General features: G+C 34.0%; 1 long non-coding RNA gene across 1 annotated transcript; it reads left to right on the top strand.

Annotated features, from left to right (window-relative positions):
- Window positions 1-750: 750 nt before the first annotated feature.
- Window positions 751-3,326, top strand: LOC111089753. Its single transcript, XR_002613967.1, has 2 exons — window positions 751-916; window positions 2,867-3,326. It is a non-coding gene; the product is annotated as an uncharacterized LOC111089753 (long non-coding RNA).
- Window positions 3,327-5,033: the final 1,707 nt, after the last annotated feature.

The raw sequence follows: 5,033 nt of genomic DNA, 5'->3' as shown, positions 1-5,033 counted from the left end.
GGTTCTCACGCTGTTCTTGTTTCTGGAGCTATCATGTGCTTTGGGCGGGTGTTCTGCTTCTTGCTGGAAGTGGGTTGCGCTGGTGTATAAAGGATGGGAGGTAATGTGTGTGTAGATAATGTGTAATTGATCTGCAGTCAGAAGTATTATTGACGTTCGTTGATATAGCGTTTGTTTTAGCGCGATTGTTGAAGTTGAGTGTTTCGGCAAAGTTATATTCGGAAAGAATAAACCAGTTTTAATTTGTTACGTCTCCGTGTGTTAATTAATTTTTCCGTAACTTCGTTCCAATGAAACTTTAACGACACAAGTCTTTACTTTATATCTTTCAGTTTGTTTTATTAATTCAGCAAACAAGCTTTGGTTCTTAATTCCCATTTCGCGACAATTCGATTATCAGTTCCATTTGTAAAGATAAAAAAGTCAATTTTACCCGAAATACAAAACCAAAGTTAAATATTGCATAAACACAAAACTAGGTGTTAGTGTTTCACCTAAGCTGCGACATTTTTAATCTGGTAAATTTGTTTGTCGGGTAATTAAGCATTTATAAAGTAATTCAATTTGATGAATCACTCAACACAGAATTGCGACTGAGTGACATCATAAGTTTTAAACCAAAATCAAATTAATGTTCAACGGTATAAAATGACAGTAAAAACAGTTTGGTGGGGAGCAAAAATAAATATTTATTTTTACTTAAACAAAAATTCAAGAAACAACAGGTGTCGCTTCACACTTGGCCAAGTTCGTGTTTACACAGTGTTGTTGATTGTCGAGTCCTTCCGAGGTCACATTCAAACACAAAGAATTATTTTCAACATCAAGAGATTATCTTTATCCCTAGTGGAATTTAGGCTAGTCAAAGTTGACCTACACGATGATGACCTTTACACTACAAACAAGTACAGTGCGGGTATGTATGTACTGTGTCAAAAAGCAGGTCTCAAATTTAAAATGTGGTTGGTTATACTTATAAGTTATAGGCCATATTTTGGAATTTTTGCATTTACTAATTTTTAAATATTATGTTTGAACGTCATCAAAAACCTTTACAATTTGCATTACGATTGTAAAAGGGGTGACGTTAAATGATGTCTCAGTACTGTATACACTAAGTGATAAGGAACTCTCGTCCACTCCTAACCCTAATTCTGACCGACAATAGGTATGACCATCTGCACGTTTCATGATAACAGATTTATTTCTCCACTAAATGTTACAGTTACTAATGTTAACTACATAAAAGAAACTCTTACAGATTACAGTTTTTGTGCGTTCACAAGTTGTTTTCTGAATTTCATACTGTTTACTGAGCTGACCAGTTTCGTTTATATGTTCCACAAAGGCCTATTTGCGCATAGCCGCCCATACAATTTGAACTGATAGTCCAGAGGGGGAGGCAGTTACTAATAACACCCACGCTTCGGTAAGTTCGCCTATATAAACAAAATTTTCATAATTATTAAACGCTGGAAAATATCTTTTTCTCCGCTTTAGATTACAGGTTATAATGAATACGATCATTACTGAAAGACCTAACACATGTACATACTCTCGGAAAAGTGTTTCGAACATATTAAAATTGTTCTCATTATTATATAGGTAAAAACTACCTCACAATGGGAGATGTATTAACGTAAATAAGAAAGTGATATATAGTTTAATTAGCACAATGAGCTGTGGGGATCAAACCCTGCTTTTGAGTGTTACAAGCCCTCTTATTCGCCGTTGAGCCATCGGAAAGGCAGCTTATAATGACATTGAAAATTATGTGTGTGTGGTGGGGGGGGGGGTGATAAAAAGAAGTTATTCTGTACTGTTTGTAAACGAATCTGTGATGAAACTAGACAGAAAATATTATATATGAAGAAATAACATGAGTTCACAGATCTTGCGTTAAAACTGCTCGAAAATATGGTATATTATCTCTAAACTTTATTTATAAGTGTCCGGTTATAAGTTGGAGAAGTTCAGTATTAAGCCTACACAGGGGTGAGAATTACATTTAAAGTAAGTTCAGTATTAAGCCTACACGTGGGTGAGAATTACATTTAAAGTAAACTATATAATTGTAGTTAATAAGAAACTGAACGTTCTAAGGCTTAGATGTGGAGATCGAATTTTCCAGAAGTTTTGGGTTTGTAGTTTGTAAATCATTCATCTGACCGCTTGCGTAAAATAAGGGTATTGATTGTATGTATGTAATTTGGTATAACAAATACTGCAATAATGAACCGATACTACTTTAAATATAATTCTCACCCACGTGTAGGCTTAATACTGAACTTATTTTAAATGTAATTCTCATCCACGTGTAGGCTTAATACTGATCTTACTTTAAATGTAATTCTCACCCATGTGTAGGCTTAATACTGAACGCATGATATCCTGCGGTACTGGATTAAACATATTTTGAAAATAAAACTTTCTAAAATAAGAAATTTTAAACGGCGATTTTAAAAACTTACGTTGGTCTCGATTAACCAACATTAAATTGTGCGATTTTGTATGTAGTACGAAATTGTCGAATATACACGTTTCGGCTTTGAGATAAGACTGTCTTGGTAGCGTACTCTATTGGGTTGAAACCATAATAATGATATTTAATTTGGACTTAAGAACGCAGCCCTATTAATTATTTTATCAGTAGTTTGGTTGTATCATCTGTTAAATTCTTATTTAGTTCTTGCCAAGATAAAAGCTATTTCTCAGCCTTTATTTTAGAAACGTTTTAAGAAGTGAAATATGAGTGTAAAATTTACTACAATTTTTTATATATTTCTTATATTTTACTGACAAGAATAAAAAAAACAAACATTTAAAATCGACTACTATGGTGTCACTATTTTATTTAAACTTATAGATTAAGTCGATATTTCCCTTGAGTTTGGAGTACCACCAGCAACGAATAAATAACAGGTGCATGTTGGCACGAAGATCGGGATGAACAAGACATAGCAAAGAGTAATTTCGCAAGCTTTAAAATTCGTAAATTTGTAAACTCGTACAATTAAAACATGACAGATAAATCTGGGTTGCAATTTCTCACTTAAAAAATTGTCTCAGATGTGACAGAGAATCCTTTTCTGATTAGGATCCCAAAACCATCTCAACCCCTTCCAAGAACTTGTAGAACCACTAAAGACTGGTTGATGCCATCATGACCTCCAAACCATCTAACCTCCTTCAAAGAACATGTAGAACCGCTAAAATTCTGGTTGATGCTCGTGACCTCCAAACCATCTAAACTCCTTCCAAGTACTTGTAGAACCACTAAAGACTCTGGTTGATGCTCATGACCTCCAAACCATCTAAACTCCTTCCAAGAACTTGTGAATCCACTAAAGACTCTGGTTGATGCTCATGACCTCCAAACTATCTAAACTCCTTCCAAAAACTTGTGAATCCACTAAAATTCTGGTTGATGCTCATGACCCCCAAACCATCTAAACTCCTTCCAAGAACTTGCGAATCCACTAAAGACTCGGGTGAGTGCCAGAAAGAGACGTCCACGGTTAAATACGACATACAGTGAGACCAATCAGAAGACTGTGGTTGTGTGTTTGACCAGGTGTGTAGTGTTGAAGCACGTGCTACACTGTTCACGCCAAGCTTAAATTATCTTAAAGGAATTTTAACAGACTGTGCGACCGGCATACCTGATATATCATATGGAAAAGAAACAATATTTCAATTTAATTATAGCGTTTTTAACGTTTAATTTGCGCGCGTGGGTGTGGGTGTGTGCGAAAACCGCCTTCTTGTGGTAAAGTGCTCGAAATTTGAAAATAAATATATAGTTAAACGCATAGGCGACAAAGATATCAAAATGAAAGAATAGGTTAAACAATCGTCAAGTTTATTTTTGTTTTTAAACTTAGCGATTATTTAATCTATTCATTATGTAATATAATGAATACCCTATTAGCTCGTCTTTCTTGTGGCGTTTTTTTTTTTTTTTTCAAAGATAGAAGCACCTGTAAGAATTAGAATTTTTGATGTCAAAATACTTAAATTTACACTGTAGTGATTCACGGGTTCTTTTCAGTGTGAAAATGTTTCTTTTCTATTCGGTGATTAGGCCCCCCTATACGACATGCTGTGCGACAAATCAGAACACTGTGATTCGTTGTTCTAGAAGCACGTGCTACACTGCTTAAGTCAACGTTAGATACTTCAGCTCTAAAATGAATTTTAACAGACTCAAAACTGAGATTAGTTTAAAAAGACGTAATTAAGGTTTCTTCATAATGGCATTAACATGTTAAGAAAAGCTATGTTTTATGGGTCACACGAGTTAATTAGAAATTAATTTTAGATTTATTATTTATCACACACAAAAAAAAAAATAAAGTGGAAAGTGGCATTCAGCAAAATAACCACTGTGAAAATACGGTGGAAAAAATCGTTTCTTTGAATTGTACAAAAACTGTATTGAATTTGACAGTTTATTAGAAGTAATACTGTACACCTGAGGAGCCAACAAAAGTAATTTCAAGGTTTATTTAGACTGTAACCTGGAAGTAGAAAAATTCAATCATTTCTATTTGAACAATAAAGTTGAATTGTTATCTGTACGTTACAATGTGCAGTTAAAGTTTATCAGGATCATATCCCTGTTCCGTAATAGTTTATTAGAATAAAAACAAACGCTGTTAGACAAACATTCCATTAACTTTCGCCTCTACTATGGAACTACAACAACAAAACTGCATTACGAAACTGGACACTATTCAATTACTTGAAATGATTCAAAACCTGGTCTTCTGGGTCTTGCAAATAAGCTGATCTTGGTGTTCTACATAGATTTAATTAAACCTGAAAGTTGGTGTTCAACATAGATTTAATTAAACCTGAAACTTGGTGTTCAACATAGATTTAATTACACCTGAAACTTGGTGTTCTACATAGATTTAATTACACCTGAAAGTTGGTGTTCAATATAGATTTAATCACACCTGAAACTTGGTGTTCAATATAGATTTAATCACACCTGAAACTTGGTGTTCAACATAGATTTAATCACACCT

Source organism: Limulus polyphemus, unplaced genomic scaffold (assembly GCF_000517525.1).
Source record: "Limulus polyphemus unplaced genomic scaffold, Limulus_polyphemus-2.1.2 Scaffold7277, whole genome shotgun sequence".
NCBI lineage: Eukaryota > Metazoa > Arthropoda > Merostomata > Xiphosura > Limulidae > Limulus > Limulus polyphemus.
The sequence above is the reverse complement of the archived record's forward strand: the minus strand, read 5'-3'. Positions and strand labels throughout refer to the sequence as shown.